At 45.1% G+C, this 22,611-nt stretch overlaps 1 protein-coding gene and 1 non-coding gene across 2 annotated transcripts in view; both read right to left on the bottom strand.

Moving 5' to 3' along the window:
• Positions 1-22,611, bottom strand: part of FHL1 (four and a half LIM domains 1) — a 61,696-nt gene that overhangs the window by 23,644 nt on the left and 15,441 nt on the right. The window contains exon 2 of the mRNA XM_053201738.1: positions 16,219-16,292. The gene's annotated coding sequence lies outside the window, so the exon portion shown is untranslated. The remainder of the gene's footprint in view (positions 1-16,218; positions 16,293-22,611) is intronic.
• LOC113597829 (U6 spliceosomal RNA) lies at positions 14,210-14,314 on the bottom strand. Its single transcript, XR_003418585.1, has one exon. It is a non-coding gene; the product is annotated as a U6 spliceosomal RNA (small nuclear RNA).

Here is a 22,611-nt window from a genome sequence, read left to right as displayed (position 1 = left end):
GGGAAGTATGGCGACCAGCTGTTTTTGTTCGACGTTAAAACAGAGATCCCCATCACAGTGTTGTGGCGATTCAGCGTGGCAAACCAGCAGCGTTATAAATATCGCAAAACCACATTAATTTTAATTCACTTCAAACTGTCTACTCATTTAACCTCACAAATAAATGCTGAAGCCTACATAAATGATCACAGTGGACAAGGAAGCGAGCAGAGAAGAGATTAGTTCAGGAGCTTAGCAAGTTCAAAGCCAATTACGACCTAACTTTGTCAAAATGGAGAAAACACTATACAAGTTAAATTAACTGTAAGCTTGGGGTGCCTGGGTGGCTCAGTAGGTTAAGTGTCCAACTTTGGCTCAGGTCATGATCTCACGGTTCGTGAGTTCGAGCCCCGCGTCGGGCTCTGTGCTGACAGCTTGGAGCCTGGAGCCTGCTTCGGATTCTGTGTCTCCCTCTCTCTCTGCACCTCCCCTGCTCACGGCCTGTCTCTGTCTCTCAATAATAAATAAATGTTAAAAAAATTAAACAAAAAAATTAATTGTAAGCTTTCATTTAATGCAAAGACCAGGAATGTTTTGATGACTTTGTTGTTTCGTAACTCAAGGAACGAGCAATAGACATGGAGTCAGAAATGCCAGCGAAGAGTCCCGGGCTCTGTTGGTTCATTTTCCTTCCCTGTCGATACAATGGGGACATTAATACCTGCCCTGCTTTCCTTGTCAGATTGTTTTAGGAACCACATTAAGTCACATGTGCCCAGGTACTGTATGAACTGAAAAGTAATATCAAAATAAAGATTTCTAAAAGAAGAAAAAAATATATACATATATCAGGTTTCGTACCGAAGCAGGTAGGGTGTCCTCGTTTTTCAAGTCTTTGCATGACTCACACCCCACGATTTTCACAAAAAACATATGCCCATTTATCATGCACCATAAAATCTAGGAGCGGATCATTGGCAAAAGACGGACAACCTCCGTGACGGGGATTCTCTCTCTCATCAGCCCACACGTTCCAGGAGAGAGAATTTAGAAACAGTCATATGGGTCTTTCGCTTTTACTTAGGGTCTAGGTATTTAATCCTCTTGTATTTCATTACTATTTCTCTGCAGAGACACAAGGAGCTGGGGACAAATGTATAATAGGCAAGCCCCACATACTCTTGGTTCTTCGTTTTGATCTACAAATCAAAAGCATACTCCTCTGCACACGGGTAGAGGGCAATTTTAGTTGCTTTAAGTAACTGACAGTTTACCCTTCAGTCTCCACAAAGAGAATAATTTGGAAAATACCCAACAGAAGAAAACCTGAAGCCAAGAGTAGTTTGAAGACTTCTATCCCAGAAAAACTAAAGAAAACAAGGAGCACTTTTTATTTCTGTTGTGGGAAGGGCTGGAGATTTAGTAACAACTTGAAGAAGTGAGTTAATCCCTTTGTAACATAGCCAAGACAGGGTTTATTTTCCTACTGTTATGATGGTAACTTAGAACACACAGGACAACAATATCAAATATCAATTCCCTCCAGAGCTGTAACTTTCTAAATGCAGTAATTAGTAATTTGTCAAGATCATCGTTCGACATTCAAATAGTTTCTACACAGTCATTTGAACCCCCCTGCCACGTTCTGTGGCACATCCTCAAATGCCATCAAGACATAAACCAGGTACCGTCTTCATGAAAGAAGGCTACAGGTGTTCCAGACGGATAAACTGAGACATTAAAAAAGATTAAGTGTCTCGCCTTAAGAGAGGGGGGCGAGGTCAAACTAAGAATAGAAACGCAAGTCCTGTCACCTGTCCTGACCATAAATCTAGACAACTGTCCACCTTCCTGCCAGCAATAAGTACACAGTCTAATCAATTTCTGTGTGTTTTAAACATACGTGTTGCAGGGAGAGAACGAATTTTCTAAGCGGACCGACGGAAATATTTAGTTACGGGCGGTGCCAGACATACAGGCTATGGAATATAAAGTATTCGTGTACACAAAACACCTCTTTTCAAAAATTAAATCTGATTGATGGTAATACCTGAATGTTAGTGAAATAACTCAACCACTTGAGTTGTAATGGAAGCCAGATACAGTTTTCACCTGCCCTATCAGACCACAGGCAGTTAATCAGCTGTATTATTGGTGCTTACGCCACCATCACGGAACAGGCCAGTCACATTCTGAGATCAAAGAGCAAGTTGGCGGTAGAGAGGAATCAAGACCTCTGCGACCCAACGGTCTCTTCTAGGACCAAAGTACACACAGTTCGAGGGTGCCGAGGACTTTTTATGGGGTTGAAAGGGTAGCGCGTCTATCTGAGGAGGCTGGTAAAGTTTCTACAACTCCCTGTGTGTAACGTCGTTGTGTTCCAGAATTTTGTTGTCGTGTTCTGTGGACACATTTAAAATGTATCTAACCACCCAGTTCACCCCACATCCCACACCTACTCCCTTTCCCAAAAACCATCTGCCCTCACTCTTCGGTCTTCTGTAGTACGTTCTCTTGGAAGGTCGGAGATGGGGAACACGGCAGAGACCTGCTTCTACCCTCTGGGGAAGGGGAGAAGCTGCTTGGAAAGGCTTTTAAGGGATCTGCCAGCTAACTCAAGAGTGCAAGTGAAGACTTCCAGAAGGAAATATACCCAGCCAACCCCCTGGGCCAAGGGAGAGTGTTTGCACATGATTCTGGGGATTGAGAGGGAAGGGAACAACAACACAGCTTTGCAAGAAGGTAGAGAGCGCTTTCCGTACAAAGGGGCAAAAGCCACGCACTAACCTCTTTCACCTCCATCCCGCTCTCGCTGTTCCAATTGTAACGAGGGTGTCTTTTTTTTTTTTTTTTTAAATAATTTGCACTTAACACCTTGACACCATGGTTCGGGATCGGATCCAGCAGAGACCAATTTGGTCCTCAGTTAACTGCTCCTCCCTGCTTTCCAAAAAAAATAGATTTTGTTGGAGTGACCAACACTTGCTGTTTATAACACTTCTAAAGATGAGCCTGCCTCTCCATGAGAAGTGGAAGTTATCTGGCTCCTGTCTCAACAACTGAAAACAAAACCTACAAGGATACCCCCCCCCCTTATTAGGGGTCAGCATCGTCTGAGTCACGAGTCAGTTCAGATTTAAAAATACACCAGTATTCTTTTCCAACTCCATGCCAGAATTCCAGAAAATCTGTTACTTTTAAAATAAGGCTTCCAAATTTTTTTCCCCCAGTAAAACTGAGCATTTATTTTACATCTTGCATAGGACTCTATGCCAATTCCTGCACATTTGTGTGGTGCTCAAAAAGCCAGACTCCGAGTGCGTTAAATATATAAAGCTACCTAACTGGTGAAATCTACTGCATTTAGTTTGAAATGCATCCAAAAATAATATGGAATTATGGGTAGAGAGATGGGTAGATCTGGTGATCAAACAGATACAGTAAATAACATGTTAATGATGGACTCCAGATGACGGGTATACAGGTGTTCCCCCACGGAATCATTTCCACTTTAACAATCTTCATCATAAGATGTTGGGGGAAAATAAAATATAGCTAAGCAAACATTTTAAAACACAAACTGAAGCCACACACAAGCAGGTGCTGGCTTCCAAAAGGCATTTTAGACTCTGAACACAGAATGTGGTACAATCCAGAACAAAAGTGAGGAACTGCAGCCTCCATCTGAAAGAGATCTGCCAAAGCCATTGTAAAGCTTCTCAGGCATAATCAAAGAAGTCCCGAAAAATCCCCTAACGAACTGCAATATTGCACACATATGTCTTCAGACTTCGGGTGAGCAGTCTGAGCTATGGGCCAAGAGAGAGACCTTTTAGAAGGTTCCCTAGTCCATTGACATGGCCCCAACTGAGAGATGACCCAGGAGCCAGCCTCCAACCCCTGAACTACCTTTCCCCTTTTATGGCAGTTTCGAGTGGAAAGCATATAGTCATCTGTTTCCAGATTCCTAAAGGTACCAGAAAAAAAAAATCTAAATATAACAGATGGCTAAGCGCTCACGGTAACTGAAAACCAAACTGTAACTTCAGCTTTCTCAGGCTGATACCTTAACACCATGGCTTTAGTGGAACGGTCTTGCTGAAGACCTTTTGTCTTTATTCCCATAACAGGAATATTACCCTGGCTTTGATGGATGACAGATAGGTGTCATCCAAAATTTTATTTTGAGTTGACATTAATAACCTTTACTTATTTCCAAGTCAATTGCTAAGTGTTGTCCAGTGTGTTACAATTGACCACAAAACACGGTGGAGTGTGTCCATTGGTTTTTGTCAGTTTCTTAAGTAGTTCAACACACTCTGAAATATCTAATTCAAATGTTGAAGGCTCTGCAACATTTCTATGAATTCTAGGGTTCCCCATGATATAATGGAAAAACCATTAGAATGGAAGGACCCATGGGCCACCTGGCTGGCTCAGTGGGTGGGGTGCATGACTCTTGATCTCGGGGTCATGAGTTTGAGCCCCACATTGAGTGCAGAGATTACTTAAAATTAAAATCTTGGAACAAAGAAAAAAAACTGGAAGGACCCTGCATTTGTACTGTTAGTGTTTATTAAATCTATGACCCTCTCTCCCCTCCCCCTGGGTAATATAAACAGCCACTAAACCTTCCCCAGACCTTGGGTAAGTGGTAGCACACTCATAACCTCCTGGTTCTGAACCGCTTTCCACATCCCTTATCACACGTAGCTCTAACCTTCTGCCCTCCTGGCCTCAACCCCAATTCGCCAGTTTTCCTCAAATAAATAAGACCCTCAACTCTGTGTCCTTGGCTGGCCTTCCAAGTCTCAACAATACACATGGGGTGACCGTGTAACATGGCGGAGAGAGGACAGTGATGTGTGCGTGTTTGTACGCTTGCTGTAGTTAAAAAACCAAACACCCCAGAGTCTGAGAAGGGAGCTCATTTCACATTCAACTTACCATCTCTTCTTAGGCATCATCAAAACAAATGCCAGAACCTTAAAAATCTGAAAACAGCTCTAAGAATGTCAAAATTGAAACCACAGAAGGATGTGCACACTCAAGTGTTTGGGGGGGTGACGTATACGGATGCTGGCGGTTTACTTTGAAATGCATCCAAAAATGAAGGCAGACTAACGCACGGACGGATATGTGATGTGGCAAACGCAGTGAAATGTTTAAGTGTAGAACCTGGGTGGTGGGGATGTGAGTACTGACTGCATAACTTCAACTTTTCTGCTACCTGAAACGTGCATAATGCAATGCTTACAGAACCACGATGCCGTGCCGCGATGAGGCGGGAGGGCCTGTTGTGTTCAAGAATATGCTCCAATGATGTCAGGAACACCGGTGTTAGAGGAACAGGGAGTCAGATAAGGATCCTCAGATAGTCCTGGGTAATACCACAGTAATGCTATCTGTGGTTTCCAATTCATAAAATGCCTCTCGTTCAATGAACGGTTTCTCTAGTAAATGCTTGCAAAGCCGCTGCCACTAACTAGTAACCGATGTGGAGGACGTCACAGAAAACATCGGTCGGTATTCCCGCTCCGAAACAGGTTCCAGTTTCCCGGCGGAAGCAGAGTGCGGTCGTGCCCCCTCCCCCACAGGTCTGTTTCCCCCCGCAGGTCTGTTCTAAGACCCCCAGCGGATGCCTGAAGCCACAGATAGCACCGAGCCCTGCAAGAGACTATGGTTTTTCCTCTACACACACACCTATGATGAAGTTTAACGTATAGGTCAGGCGCAGGAGATGAGCAACAGTAACTACTAGCAGAATAGACCAATCGTAACAACGTCCTGTTAGAAGGTTATGTGAGTGTGGTCTCTCTCTCTCTCTCTCTCACAATATCTTAGTGTATGCGCTCTTCCTTCTCGCAACGACGATGTGAGGCAAAATGCCTACATGATGAGGCGCAGGGAGGTGAATGACGCAGGCACTGTGACGCAGCATCAGGCGGCTTCTGATCTTGACACTACACCGGGAGGACCACCCGCTTCCAGACCACGGCTGACCGGTGACAGAAACCCCAGAACGCGAAAGCACAGGTAACGGGGAACTACTGTCCAGTTTAAGACAGGGGCCCCAACCACATGCTTGACTCTCTCTGTGCCTCCGACTGTCCCAGTAATAAAAACAGAAAACATCCTGGAGAGGACCGAAGGAGTTGGCCCAAGAGCCTGTGGAACGTCTGTAAGGACTGAGGATACAGAGGGCACAGCTTGGAACGTTAAAGGAAGGGCTGAGAGTAATGGAACACGTATTGTATTGTTTCCAGGTTCAAACCTGTCATGTGAGCCCCAAGCCAAGAGTGGAACTCACCTTCTCCAACCAGTGAGCATCTGAACCCCTTTAGTGAGCAAAAGGCACCACTGATTGTGAATGCCCTACCACACACACGCACACACATGCCGACAACCACGTGCACAAACCCATCACCGGAATCCACAGAAAAATCTCCACTGGTTCTGGAAAAGAGACACTTGGGATGTCTTAAGTAAATTACTAATTCATAGTCCTGAAGAACGTATATAAACGGTCCCGTCACGTACACGTATCGCATGGTTTGAGAGGTGTTGACAGACTCGCAAAGACCACAAATTCTCATCCAACTACCTAAGGGCCACTGCTTTACTACGTAGGTGAAGAAGTGGTACGGAAATTTATTTGATTTTTTTCTTTAATCTCTCAGTGAGAGATGCTGTATCTGTATCAAGTGTGAAGCTGATCTGGCTGATAGGATAGGAGAAGGGGGCCGCTGTTCTAAATACATTTCGCAGATTTCATCCTTTTTAGTCGAATTGATTTGATGCCTAGAGCTGTTTAAACAAAATGGAGATATTAACAATTAAAGAAAAAAATCAAATGAATTATGGCCAGTATTAGCACAGCTCTCCACACGGGGATTCCAGCCCATAACGATAGGATAATGATGGTGACAATGATCACAAGGAGGATGCGGGTGCTACTCTTTCTCGCAAGCATTGTCAAGGGCTTCAGCCTTCATGGTTGGATGTCTGCAAAAGCTGGGACCTCAGCTGTGCCTGTTGAACGGACCGTGAAAAAACGGACACGATTCCACTGTGAAGCTGTGACTTGAATCTAGTAAGTTTCAAACCCAGGACTTAGTGACTATCCAACATTCATCTCCCAAGGATGGATCTCTTTACAGGCGAGCATCTGTTGGCTTCTCAAGTCTCTGTCCTATTAACAGACAAGGTGATGATGGAGAAAGCCGTAAAACGACTTCCACATCCACAGAGTTTTAGGACGTTACAAGAACTTCATAAAAACATTGGGTATTCACAAGTTCCTATTTGACTTGAACCAAACTTGGTAACAGAAACGAACCCTGTTATTTCACTGGTGAATAAGGGTGCAGCCGCACTCATGTCCCCCTCTCTCCTCGGCCTCTGTGCGATGCTTGTTAATCACTGATGGGCTCCTTTGCTTTGGTTTTAAAATTTATTTATTTATTTTGAGAGACAGAACGGGAGGGAGGGGCAGAGAGAGAGAGGGAAAGAGGGAATCCCAAGCAGGCTCCGCGCTGCCAGTGCAGAGCCCGATGCCGGGGCTTGATCCCACAACCGCGAGATCATGACCTGAGCTGGAATCGAGTCGGACCCTCAACCAACTGAGCCACCCAGGAACGCCTCCTCTGATGTGGTTTCAAAGAGAATTCACATATATGAGTCTGCCCCTAGAGAAGATGAAGGAACTTGCCAACAGGTGAATTCTCCATGAAAAACTAACACAGGATACACAAGCCTTAAATAAAGTCAAGCACTCTGACTCGATTTTGGATACATCATTAAACTTTCTGAAACCCGAGTGTCCTTCCAAGTCTCAAAGTAGCATATGGAAGAGGATAAAAAGTTTTAAAGGGTCATTTGAACCAACTGAAGTCCCAGATGGTTTGACTCGAGCTACCTTAGAGATCAGATAGCCCATGTCTTCATTTCACATCCAGCGGGTACAGGTGGAAAGCTAGACTTCCATTTCAGTGTCACAATCTGGCTTTTTCCATGGGAATCCTCGTCAAACCCAACCTTTATTATGACCTCCATGGCACAGTTTAATATGCTCAAATATGAAATATGGTTTAGACATTTATATGCGTGCCAACTTATAATCCTGTGACGAAGATACTTTTTAAAAATAAAAAAATGTGTAATATCCAATCAGTGTTCCCACTGATGTAATATTCTTACAAATGGCTCCCTCATAAGAATTTCTTATAGACAGTTCATTCACATTAACTACACAATACTTTATTTCACTGAAAAGAAAATGATTTCCTGGGGCCATCAGTAATGTGGTGTGCATGTGTGTGTTTCTCCAAAAGACTTGCCAGCTTTCTCTCCAAGTGCTATATGAACTCTGATAGAAGACGACCGAAAGAAGCCCAGACTCTGGAATTCCACTTTCCGAGAGTGCAGTTAGGACCCTTCCTCTAAGTGAGGCAGTTTCTCTCCTCCAGTGAAAATGAATTCCTTCTATCTCGGAGGCTGGGAAAGTTAGGAGATGTACAAGAGGTCAAAATTAAGTCCATTAAATCCCAGCCCCGGATTTAGTCACCATAGAGACAGGGGAGATAAATAAACCAGTAACCTTAACAAATGTGCTGCACCTTTGCCAGACATATCTCTGACTTACCAATATTTTTACTTAAGTATCTTTCAGTCCAAACATAACTGACGATGAAGACGACAAAACCAAACAGAACTAGGCCCAAAAGAAATAGGAATGCTCATGCAGGCAAAGGGCAGGCAAGGAGTCAAGAGCTACCCCCCTTAGTAATGTGCTCTCTGTTCCCCTTGAAAAGCGATTGCAACATGGAGCTCCAGAGGCAATGACATATGGGGAAAATATGTGGTGCTAAAGCCAGAGGAAACCATGTCAAAAAAGAAAAACAGACATGAAGTAACTGACCTAATTAAAGGAGAAACGCACACTTCCAGCAGGGAAACAAGTATATGTGACACGGGGAGCACAGCCGGAGGGGAGGGGATGCTGGACGAAGGCTCGGGATGCTAGAGGGGATTTTTGTCACTTAGCTAAATGCCACCAGAAGGGGAAACAGGTACTGCCCTTGCACTACGGCTCCGCTAAGGTTCTGCCTAAGTGGACAGGGAGCCTTGAGACATCAAGAGTCGCTCCCTGGCCGCACAGCAGTGAAAAGCTCGGAGACAAGTAGTTATACTTTAACACGCGGGACACCAAGGGGCCTCTCGACCAACTGCAGAGAACAGACGAAACATGGGCAAAGAGAGGAAAAAAGGAAGAAAACCGAGAGGTCAGGGTGATGGAACGAAGCAGCAGGGAGGAGTTCTAGCATGACAGCCCCGTGTCTAGGCTCTAGGCGGGAGTCCTCATCATGAGCCACGGTCATTTACACAACACCAATGGCTTGTGGCATGGGGTCGAGAAGGTAGAAGCTGAGGAGTCTCGACCTCTAAGCGAGCCGTAGACTTTGGGTAAAACGTGCAAACAACAGGACAAGTAATATGAATAAAACCTCAAATGAAGTGTTACTTCTAGCTCTCGTCCACACGCACGCTGGCACTTTACAAGGCTATCATCATAGCACATAGACAACAGCCGTATTAGACAAATTCTTCCATATTGGTCTGCAAGCATCAAGGTTATAATTTTGAACAGATTCATGGAATTCTCCTGCATGGACGTATCCTACTTACTTAACCAAGAATCTTGCTTGAGCACACGAATGTTTAGATTCTAACTTTTTGTCCATACAAATACCACTGTGACGAATACCCGCAACATGCAGCTTTTCTTTTCTTCTCGTAGAACAATTTGCTTCTTGGAGTGCACATCCCGAAATAGGATTACTGGATCAAGGGGTACCGATCTGTGACTTGGGCCACAAAGTGCCACAAAACGTTCTAAAAGGCTTATGACCAACTTACAGAGCTCCCAGCAGTAAGCGCTTCTCAGTTTCAAGGTAACCAACCATATTAGCACTACGTGTTTTCTGTTGTGTCGGCTTAAAAGGCAAAAAATATACCTTCTTGCTGTTGGGACGTGGTTCATCCTTGGATGCCACTGAGGCTGAGCATTTTGCCATGCATTTGTTCACTCTGACAGGACACGCATGTCTTTTGCGTCTCCACCTACCAGAGAACTCATTCAGCCAACGGTTATGGAGCACCTACCACAGGCCAGGCACGTGCCAGGCCTCACAATCTATGTGGGCTCTGTGCGTAAGATAGAAATGAATGATTTTATCACCTCCGCCACAAACTTTCCTGGCATGTCTTCATTATTTTTTTCCTCAGCTTTACTGAGGTTGAATGAACGAAAATCGTACACATCGAAGGTAACTGGGATGATCTGACACACGTACATTCTGTGAGTTCATTACCACAATCAAGTTAGGTAACACACCCACCGCCTGAGACGTCCCGTTTCTGTGTGGGTGGTGAGAGCACTGAAGGTCTACTCCCTCAGAAATTTTTTATGGATTGGAGTCTGTTGATCTCTTCTTGCCTACTTCTATCATTTTATATAGCTTACAGGTTATCATTTATCCAGGGACTGGATAACTGTCCCATTTTCTATGGTCTCATTCATAAGTTTTCCAAGCGTCTCATAAATATATTCTCCGATAATTACAAAATTAACAGCTCTAATCCCTACTTCATGATTCCTGAGCTTTACCACATGTAGCTTTTTTTACTACAAGTCCTTAAAGCAAGGTTTTTTTTTTTTTTAATGTTTATTTATTTTTGACAAAGAGACACAGAGCACAAGCAGGGGTGGGGCAGAGAGAGAGCCACCCAGGCGTCCCCCAAAAGTCCATTATTTTTAATACAACATAGCCCGTGTAAAAGAGAAGTTTAATTTTTATTTTAAAACTTGCTTTAGGGAGCCTGGGTGGCTCAATCGGTTAAGCGTCTGACTTCAGTTCAGGTCACGATCTCACGGTTCGTGAGTTCAAGCCCCAAATTGGGCTCTGTGTTGACAGCTCAGAGCCTGGAGCCTGCTTTGGATTCTGTGTTTCCCTCTCTCTCTACCCTCTCCCACTCACATCCTGTTTCCTTCTCTCTCAAAAATAAAAAAAAAAAATTAAATTGGCTTTTAAACGTTATCCTACCACAATGAGAAGTGAACTCAGGTTTATCTATGAAGATCTGACCACAAATAGCCTGCCTAAGATCTCTTTCTCTTACTTAGGCCAAAGAAAAAGATTTGTCAAAACATCACTGCGTGACTGCTTTTTCGTAGGATTGCTTTAGGGTCAAGTCCCCTTGCTACTCAAAGGGACATAGGTCCTCGGACTAGCAGTGGTACAATCTGGGGCTTACTGGAGTTGTGTAATCTCAGGCCCTACCCCAGACCTCCTGTGTTAGGATCCACAAGTGAAAGTTTGAGGAAACACTGGGGTAGACCACAGGAACCTGCCAAATTCTGCCGATGCTCCTTCTCTTAATCAGACACCGTCAGAAGGTATCTCTTTCCTCAAATGTTTATCCCCATCCCTTTCTTAAAAAAGTAACCTCTACACCCAATATGGGGCTCGAACTCACGACCCCAAGATCAAGAGTCGAATGCTCTACTGACTGAACCAGCCAGGCACTCTCAACCCTTTTAATGCATGCCCTTAAATTAAAATGAGTATCACCAAACATCATGTACCTGAAAATTACAAGCTAGTATTTTGAGAGAAAGGATGGCTCTCAGTCTATAGCCTCAATTTCATCCGGACATGAGCTTTCTTGAAAACTCACTTGCCTGAAAGAGCCCTGCAGGTCTTAAAAACGAGTAAAACATTCAGATAATGGCCACATTAAACACTGAGATAAAGGACCTCTGTCCTTTGTATCAAGGAGGTGAGAGGGTGGTAGGGACCCTGGCAAATTTCAGAGTTCACGCTCCAGCCAAAGGCACGGGAGCTATCCGGCTGTTCAGCCTAGTGTTGCCCAAAAGGAATACAGGCTCAATGTTGCCAGATCTTCTGATATTTCAAGAGAAGCTGAAAATCTGGATTTTTGAAACATGTGAAATCTCTCAAATTTTAAATGCTGGCAATTCACTTAAAATTTTAAAAGAACACCTCTGTGTGCCAGATTCAGCCCACCAGTTTGAGACCTTGGCTCTGGACTGATGGTTTCCAAATTCTTTAAGCTTGTGGAAGCCATCTGTGCTAAATCTCGTGCTCTCTTGCTGGTACACGAAGAAGAGAGGTCACATCGATATAAATGGTACAAACCAAATCACTATGACTACCATATTTTAAATTTGTGTTTTGTGAATATTAAAAACTGCCAAATCAATAATTAAAGTGACCATATGTCAGTGATACAAATATTTCCTAGATGTGAAATACATGTTTAATTCTTAATTAACAACATTGTCATTCCTACAGAAACAAATACAAAGAGTACCCAGCTCATGTGTATGTTAAGAATTATGTTGGGTTCAGGGCTCCTGGCGGCCTCAAGTCAGAGAAGTGTGCCACTCTTGATCTCAGGGTCGTGAGTTTGAGCCCCATGTTGGGTGTAGAGGTTACTTGAATGAATGAATGAATGAATGAATGAAAACTTTAAAAAGAGTAAAAAAAGAATTATGTGGGGTTCAAGTTTTTGTTCCAGGGCACCAGGGTGGCTCGGTCGGTTAAGCATCCGACTTCGGCTCAGGTCATAATCTCATGGTTTGTGAGTTTGAACCCCACATCGGGCTCTGTGCTGACAGCTCAGAGCCTGGAGCCTCCTTCAGATTCTGTGTCTCCCTCTCCCTCTCTCTCTTTTCCCCTTCCGTGCTCACACTCTGTCCCTCTGTCTCAGAAAAATAAACAAACATTAAAAAAAGTTTTTGTTCCATACAATTCTATAATGAAAAGGTGGCCAAGTGGAATAATTTCAGGTTCTTGAAAATAAAGTTTACCTGTGATAAATTTACCTGTGATAAAGTTTACTACTTTCCTAAAGTGTTCAAGTGTTTCAAGCAAATTTACCAAATTTGTGTATAATCTGTGTGTACGAAACACACAATTTACATTTGCTTTCACTTTGGGGCACTTGGGTTCTGGGCACAGGTGTGCCCCAGCAACACCCGTATACTTCATTACTTGTGCATTCCTGCCTGGAGGTGCCAGACATCACAGTCTCAGAGAGCAGACTGGAGACAGGGACTTTGAACTGCACCCCTGAACCCATCCAGGCCTACTCAATACTGGGCAATTTAATGTAAAAAGGAAAATCGGGGGCACCTGGGTGGCTCAGTGGGTTAAGCATCCAACTTCGACTCAGGTCATGATCTCGCGGTTTGTGAGTTCCAGCCCCACGTCGGGCTCTGTGCTGACGGCTCGGAGCCTGGAGCCCGCTTCGGATTCTGTGTCTCCCTCTCTCTCTGTTCCTCCCCTGCTTGCACTCTGTCTCTCTCTCAAAAATAGAGATTAAAAAATTAAAAGAAAAAACAAGGAAAATCAACTTTCAGTTTCCCCATCTGCAAAAAGGAAAATCATCCAGGGATGTCCCACAGTTGAAGAAGATCAAGATGAAAATGTATTATCCTTTTTCTTTTGTTCACGCCCACATTCCCGGCTTACTACGTAGTAGGGCTGAATGAATGAAGACATCAATAAGAAAAGCGAGGAAAGATCACAAGATACAACTACATTGTGACTGGAACTACTTCACATCAATCCTACAGATTTCCATCACAGTGCAACGGAATTTAACAGACTTGATTAAGTCACAGAACTTAACAGATCTGATCAAGTTGTGGGGCGCCTGGGTGGCTCAGTCGGTTGAGTGTCCGACTTCGGCTCAGGTCATGATCTCACGGTTTGGGGGTTCGAGCCCCGCGTCGGGCTCTGTGCTGACGGCTTGGAGCCTGGAGCCCGCTTCTGCTTCAGATTCTGTGTCTCCCTCTCTCTCTGCCCCTCCCCCACTCGCATTCTGTCTCTCTCTGTCTGAAAAATAAACATCAAAAAAAAATTAAAAAAGAAAAAAAAGATTTGATCAAGTTGAGAAACTCACTGCTCTAAAAGGAAACCCAAATGGGGCACCTGGGTGGCTCAGTCGGTTAAGCGTCCAACTCTCGGCTTCGGCTCAGGTCATGATATCACAGTTTGTGAGTTTGGGCCCCACACCGGGCTCTGCACTGACAGCATAGAGCCTGCCTGGGATTCTCTCTCTCTCCCTCTCTCTTTTCCCTCCTCTGCTCTGTCTTTCAAAATAAATAAACTTAAAAAAATTTATTGTATTTATTATTTTTTTAAATATGGAATGCTTCACGAATTTGTGTGCCATCCTTAGGCAGGGGCTGTGGTAATCTCTGTAATCATTCCAATTTTAGTGTATGTGCTGCTGAAGCGAGCACTAAAAAAATTTTTATTTTTTTATTTATTAAAAAAAATTTTTAACGTTTATTCATCTTTGAGAGACAGAGAGAGACAGAGCAGGAGCAGGGGAGGGGCAGAGAGAGGGATACAGAGAATCCGAAGCAGGCTCCAGGCTCCAAGCCATCAGCGCAGAGCCCGACGCGCGGCTCGAACTCACAAACTGTGAGATCATGACCTGAGCCGAAGTCGGAGGCTCAACCGACTGAGCCACTCAGGCGCCCCTAGAAAAAATTTTAAAAGGAAACTCAAAGATGCTAAGTTTTGGTCAAATTAAAGATGTCACCGGAGTGGTTTAATATCACAAAACCACTTCAGATATGTATTCAAAAACCTTCCATTAGAATGTTTCATTTATAAGAATACACATAGCTTCCGTCAAAGTTTTGTACTGATGAAGCGTACCCAGGTTGCAGACGGCTACGGGCAACCCAAGCCCAGGTCCCCCCACCCCCAGCCAGTGTTTCTAACCAGGCTGACGGGCTATGCCCTTCTGTGGACCTCCTTCCACCATCTAGTCTCTGTTGCTGTGGGAAAACAAAGGCAAGCCGCCCTCGGGTTCCTCAGAGGACGGTGAGAGTCACAGTTCTGCTCTGGTGGGGGACGACCTAAGATTTTATTTGAAGACAGGTTTCTATCGTTAACAAATAAAAGTTTGAAAACAACCATTTTAGGTAAAGGCTATGGATGACAGCCACGGCAGGGCCCAGACCGAGCCAGCAGGGTGTGTCTCTCACAGCTGACAAACGGCCAAGGCTTTGGTCTCTGGGCCAGTCCGAAGCCCCAGGCCCTGGGGAGACCTTCCAGCTTCCATGTCATTGAGGAAACTGACAAAATTCCTAGTAAACACTTCTAAAAGTCTGTCCTTTTTTTTTTTTATTCTTTACGGTGTCAATATATGTATTTTAAAATGTGTGAAGAAGGTGGCAGCAAGCAGGGATACCGGACACAACTTTGGCCAGCTAAGTGAGCATCTGCCCTAACGGAAAGCAATGACCCTCATCGAAAGCGAGACTGAGCAGAGGCAGAGGGCGGGGGGCGGGGCATACACCAAAATGCAGCAAGCTTCTGATGGACGGAAGTGCGAATCCTGACTGGTCTGCCGCTGGCAAATGTCACCTCCCCTCCCGCAAACGTGTGCATGGCGGGGCACAGAGAGCAGCAAGACTGGGGCCCCTTACGCGGGGCCTGGATGAACCCTCTCTGAGATCTGCGAAGCTGAATGTCCCGTCTCTCAAGGAGAGCACTGAGTGACCCTGAATCTTCATCATGGAGTGTATATAAGCCCTGTGGCTAAATGACGACCGAGGACGTCTGTGCAATGTGCGCTAAATGAAAGGGTTGCTCGATCTGGCTGTTCACACCGGGGCAGCCACACTCTGAACTTCGATTCTGAGCTGAAAACAACGGGCTGGCCCTCGTTGGCATAACCCAACGGAAGCCCTCTCTGGAGTTCCTACCCGAGATCTTGCACAAAGATCCCTCCCCGACAGCTGATTGGGTCAGCCCCGCCTTCTCCCGCAGTCTCCTTGCTCGATGCCAGTACTGCTCGGCGTAGCTTTCCTGCTCCCTACTGTTCACGCTGGGGCATGAGCACATCTTTATCTTCAGGCAGACCTTCTAACAGTTCTGTTGTGCTTGGCACCTTCACTTTTCATGCCCCCAAATGAAAAGCAAATGAGATTGGTTTTTCCCCTTGAAAAGCCAGTCCCCAGAAAGCTGATATTTAGGATAAGCAGGGATATTTGCTGGGTCAATTAAAATGAATCCTGTTCAGTCTACTGTACAAATAAAGCTTTTTTTTTTTCCACAGTGTCAACCCCAACACCACTAATTGGAAGGCTGAAGGTCGGTGTACGAACTTGTGGCCATCAGTCAAACTTACCTCACGCTAGATGTGTGGTGACTGGGATGTATTCAGCAAGGGCTGGACACGGTGGACAACAACTTCCAACGTGCCTAATTAGGAAAAAATGAGAAGCGAGACGCAAAGTTACCTTTTCAGAAAAAAAGTTAGAAATTCCAAAAAAAAAAAAAAAAAAAAAACCACCCAAAGCCTACTTCCTTCGAAATGCCTCACGGTAACACATTCTACTTTATATTTACAACCCTTAAAAGTTAAACCGCCAGGATGTTCCGCATACTTCCCCAGTGTCTGTTTATCCTACAACATTTGTGCCAGCACCGGGTCTAGCCCCTCATCATCAGGCTGCCTTAGCTCAAACACTCAGCATTGTTAGCACAGTGAGCTCATGGCCTATTTCAGTTTTAAATTAACATTTGGCAATCACCCGGGTAATCAAAACAAATGACTCAGTCGTTTAGAATAGATTTATTAGTTGAGCCTTTTTTTCCCTCTCTTTTAACATCTTTAGAATATTTTGCCACAGGAGGGCTCAGATCCAGGCAGAATGTAGAGCACAAGTCACCAGAGGAATATTTAGAGGTGTTTCCATGGAGACGAGGTGCCGTGTGACCACTGAAGTTATCTCCAATCAACAACAGCATCAGGATGCAGGCTGGCGGGCAGGCTCATCCCTGCCCAGGGCGGAGGGCTCAGCATCACCAGGAAACAGGTGTGCTCTGTGCTGTTCCCATCACCCAAGCAGAGACAGTCCCCTGACATGCGGCCCTCCTTGAGCCCTTGCGACCTCCCCAGAGGCATCTCACTGCTTACCCTCCCCCCCCCCCCCATTCAAAGGGCTGGCTGGGAGAAAGGAGGCGTGTGAAATCCTGAAACTCATACCAAGAGCACTTTTATATCAGCTGTGAAATGTACACGAGCAAATGAAATCTGAGGGAAAGATCGCTCCCTGTGAGGAGGGCCCCCATCTGTTCTGTTCACTGCTCTATCCCCGTGCCCAGAACAGTGCCTGACTGCCACACAGGAGCCTCTCGAGAAGTATCTATGGAGTGAAGCAGGGCAAACCTAAACCATGGGTTCTAACCAGGCTCATAACTGCCCCTCTTCCGCCCCCAAGCAACCATTTCCGGGCTGATCGCCGAACAAGCAGGGGTTAGAGATTTTTTTTTTTTTAAATATTAACGTGCTGGAAAATAAATCGCTGGTCCGGTTAGCTCAATAGGCTAATGGGTTCATCTGTTTAGAGATCTTAATGTCAACTGTCACGTTCAAGACAACTCTTCCGAACTCAAAATGGACAAGTGTGCTGACTACAGGGACAGACAGATTCTTGTCTGCCAGATCAAAAGCCCGGAGGAGGGGACTCTGTGCCAGCAGCGAAGAGCTAGCTTTCAAAGGCAAACGTCTGAAAGTGACAGACTTCAAAGAAACACCTTCTCGTCCTCTTCCCACCTCTATTTAACTAGCGATAATATTTTCACATTCTGCCCTATGAATACATATTACTGGTTTCATGTTACGTCTCGTTTGTTCCACAGAACTTAAAGTGTCTTTGTCTGGGTGGCAGGGACGGAAATCTCACCTTTCTTTCCTCACAGTACTTAGCACAGCACGTATACATAAAAGGTTTCGCCCGGTCTCTTTTCCCACTACCCACAACCCATTCACACGGAACTCACTGTTTCTAGAAGGTGCCACACCCTGGCATGCAACCGTGGTGAGAATGCGGCACGGCACAGATGTTCACAGCAAGAGTCAGACTGCCTGGGTTCGAACACCGGCCCTGCCTTATGTCAGCTGAGCCTCACAATGGTAAGCGACTTCACAGACAGGCTGTGAGGTGACAAGGGGGCGGCGCAAACAGAGCACTTCACAGTGCCCCACATGCAGCAGGTACTCGCCAGATGGGAGAGAGAGACAGTGATCACCATTTACTCCAGCAGGCGCACAGTGTGAGTGTTCTCACACTCGGAGGAGGAGCTCACGTGCTGCCACAAAACTCTGGCACCAAACACACCCGTTTAGATTCAATCCAGCTTAACCTTCAAACCTGAATCCGCCACACGCTAGCCTTAACGTGCTATTTCACTTCGCTCCCCCTTCTGGAAATCATTTTTCCCGGAGATGGGGTTCAGTACATACCGGGCTCTACTTGAAGGAATCAGTTCTGTACTCAAAGAACCGGGATCGCAGCCCCCTTAACACCCCAACCCTGCCAGTGCCTTCCGTGCCTTCCCTGTCTGCTCCCCACCTCTACGAGTTCAGACTTCGAGGGGCTGGGGCGGAGGGGCAAGAGGCTGGTCTTCTAGTAACCAAAACCAAGACCTCTGGGGCTCTCCTTTTCGTGGGAAACCCTTGCATGTCATGTCCCCAGACACCCTCCAGAGGGCAGAAGAGAGAAAGGCCCAAAGGCTGAGCGGGCGGAGCTCACATACGGGGGTCCGACCCGGGGCCCCGCCAAGGTCAGCTCCACAGTTCATGCTTTCACTGTCAAGCACTAGACCACCAAGAGTGATAAAAACGTACAGCGAGATTTCACCACAGCACCTGTAGCTCCACTTTACTGTTGGTGCCAGTGCGTCCCGCGTCACACTCAGTTGGGGCTGGGAGGAAGAAGACACTCGTGCAGGTACAGTTGTGCACGTGGAACCGCGCCTCTGACCACACAGGGCACAAACCGTGTCGACGATTTTGCACAAGTCAAAGTATAAAAACCGAACGGCAGCCAAACACACTGGGTAAAATGTGATGACAGCCAAGTAAAACCCAAACACTTTAGGGTCAGCCATGCTTTAAAATAAATCATGTGAATCTTATCGCACCCCGACAGAATAAGTCAAATTAGACAAACCTTTTGTGTGACTGCAGAAGAAGCCAGGAGCTACGATCTAGTGACGTTTAACGTACACAATCATCCTCCTTCGGGTTTGGCAACAGTATCGTGGCCACAGACACTGGTGACCCTGTCACTACTGACAGCCAAGCTTACACGACCCCCACGTCACCGATCAATTGGGTGAATTATGTGGAAAAATAAAATCGAGAGACAGCTGCTGTCTGAATGAAACTAAAAGACCAGTTGAATCAATCAAAATGGATGAACCCCACAGATTCAGTCTTCTCTAAATTCTCTGAAATGTGATCGTCATGGTAACCATTCCTTTATCATGCTTTTCCTTCAGAAAAGATATTCTTCTTTCCTTCAGGAAGATACTCTTTTCCTTCAGAATATTCTTTTCCAACCTAAGAAACCAAAGAGTAGTGAACCCCAAATATCTTTTATTTTAATTTTCTTTAACATTTCTTCATTTGAGAGAGAGGGAGAGAGAGAGAGACAGAGAGAGAGAGAGAGAGAGAGAGAGAGAATGAGCATGAGAGGGACAGAGAGAGAGGGAGACACAGAATCCGAAGCAGTCTCCACGCTCCGAGCTGTCAGCACAGAGCCCAATGCAGGGCTCGAACCCACGAACCTCGAGATCATGACCTGAGCCAAAGTCGGACGCTTAACCGACTGAGCCACCCAGGCACCCCTATGAACCCCAAATACCTTAATTAGGTACACTTAGGATGGCAATGGGTGGCTCACAAGTCTCATTTTTCCTATTTTTATTCAAGTGCTCACACTACTATGGTAGTCAGAAACATTGGCATATGTACCGTTCAAAACACATTTTAAATGTTACCATAGATGTGATAAATACAGATGAGCTGGCCACCGTCTCTGTACCTTTAGCAGAACTGATAAACTGGCTCTCGTTCAGCAAAATAATTTACTGGTAAAAATAAATACAGATGAGAGGCGCCAGGGTGGCTCAGTCGGTTAGGCGTCCGACTTGGGCTCAGGTCATGATCTCACAGTTGGGAGTTTGAGCCCCACATCGGGCTCTGCGCTGGCAGCGTGGAGAAGTCAAACTACTCTTGACAAATGTTTTCGCTGGAGTAGTAAAACGTTAAGAATACTTTTGCAACAACAACAAAAATAAATAAGTGGGACTACATCATACTATAAAATGCTTGAGCACGGCAAAGGAAACCATCAACAAAATGAAAAGGCAGCCTACTGGATGGGGAGAAAATATCTGCAGATCATATATCCGACGGGGCTAGTATCCAATATACAAAGCCCTCATACAACTCTATGGCCAAAACCAAACAATCTAATTAAGAGATGGGCAGAAGATCTCAACGGACATTTTCCCAAAGAAGATATTACAGGTGGCCAGCAGGTACGTGAAAAGATGCTCAACGTCATTCATCATCAGGGAAATGGAAATCAAGACCACAGTGAGTTTCTACCTCATAGCAGTCAGAATGGCCATCATGGAAAAGACAAGAGAACACGAGAGTTGGTGAGGATGTGAAAAAAGGGCACCCCTGTGCACTGTGGGTGGGGATGTAAACTGGTGCGGCTGCTATGGAAAACAGTACAGAGGTTCCTCAAAAAATTAAAAACGGAACTATCATATGATCCAGCAATCCCACTTCTGGGTATCTATCCAAAGAAAAGGAAAACACTAACTTGAAAACACAATACACCCCCCCCCCCATACACACCCATGTTCACCGCAGCATTATTTACAATAGCCAAGACATGGAAACCACCTAAGTGTCCACTGACTGATGAATTCATAAAGAAGAGATGCTATTATACATGCTGTGAAATATTAGCCATTAAAAAGAATGGAATCTTGCCATTTGCAATGACATGGATGGCCCCAGAGGGCATTATGCTGAGTGAAATAAGTCAGACGGAGAAAAGACAAATACCAAACAATCTCACTTATATGCGGAATCTTAAACAAACAAACAAACAGAAAAAGCTCACAGATACAGAGAACAGAGTGGTGGTTGCCAGAGGCAGAGGGTCAGGGGTGGAAGGAAGGGGGTCGAAAGGTTAAAAAACAAAAAAACAAAGACTAGAGCTATTTTTCCATGTATATCATTGCATAATTGCTGGTAAAAGAGCTTTATGAGAATAAAGTAGAAAACAAAAACAACGTAATAAAACTTTAAGAATACTTAAGAACAACAAAAAAAAAGCCATCAGTAACAGTGTAGAGGAAACTAAAATTATCAGGCATTAGGAACAAATGGGAACAACACAAAACAAAACAAATGGCGAAATCCAGCAAGAAAAATGGAGTGGCAAATATTTGCTAAAGTCAAAAGGTAAAACCTTAAAATTCTTGTCCTTTGCCCTAATGTTCAATGGTATTTTTGTTGTGTTTTAAAAATATGAAGATGGATGTCCTTTCAATGACTAGTGCAACAGCTCCTAACTAAAACAAATGATAAAATAAAAATCCACTTAATTGACTGATAGGCTCAAATTAGTCATTGCCAAGTTTACAACTTTCCCACAACTCCAAGCATTCTTTCGTTAAGAAACAGGATTTGTTTCCCCTGCCAGGATGACCGTGGGTAGCTTTCTGGGTGACTACAGTTCTGTATATTTTTACATAACTCACTGGGGAATACCCGCTCCCTAAGTCAAAGTGATGAGGGACAGAGGATGAGCACAGATCCAGAGAATGTGACAAGTCCGACAGAAGTATCTAGAGCACGCTGGCTGTCTCAGAAGTTTGAGAGGCAGTACTGGGCCAAAGACATTCTAACACTGCCCTCGCTCCCATAAACCATCACCAAATCCTGTCCGTTTGTCCCGCAAAAGAGCCTCCAGACCTTCTCTTCCTTACAATCTCATTTTTGCGATCCCAATCTGACCCATTATCACTTCACATCTAGATTACTTCATCACACATGCTCCCCTCAGATTAATTTTTCAAATGTGCCACCCTGATGCATCACTCCCTTTTCCCTAAACCTTCCTCCACTGCAATCTAAAGACCAAGTTTCTAGCACGACATCCAAGGCCTTCCCATCAGACCCACGTTTCACCCTCCCCCGTACCCAACTCTGGCTTTTGCTGACTCCCGGCCTCTGGGCTTTGGCAGCACTGGAGAAAAGGTGCTTCGGCTCATGCCACTCTCCCCTAAACCAGCGATTCTCAAACTCTGGCTGCACCTGCAGACCCAGAACCACTAGTGATGTCTGGGTGTCCCCCCACAACCAAACTCCCTACGATGAATCTAATGTACAACTAAATTTGAGAACCACTGCCCCAAATTCCTACGGTCCATGGCTGTGCAAGTTTGGTGGGCATCAGAATCTCCGGGGAGAGCGGGAGTTGTTAAAACACGAGGTGTTGGGCCCCACCCCCAGGGTTTCTGATTCAGGTCTGGGGCGGGCCCAGGAATCAGCATTTCTAACACGCTCCCAGGTGATGCTGATGCTGCAGGCCCAAGGATCCCACTTTGAGAAACACTGGTCAAGAGTTAGAATTAGTATAATTATATGGTACAGATACGTACCGTATACATACAACAGTAACCGTCATACGTACACTTCATTTAG

Source organism: Acinonyx jubatus, chromosome X, assembly GCF_027475565.1.
Source record: "Acinonyx jubatus isolate Ajub_Pintada_27869175 chromosome X, VMU_Ajub_asm_v1.0, whole genome shotgun sequence".
Classification (NCBI taxonomy): Eukaryota; Metazoa; Chordata; class Mammalia; order Carnivora; family Felidae; genus Acinonyx; species Acinonyx jubatus.
Note: the sequence above shows the minus strand (reverse complement) of the source record. Positions and strands in the feature narration are given on the sequence as shown.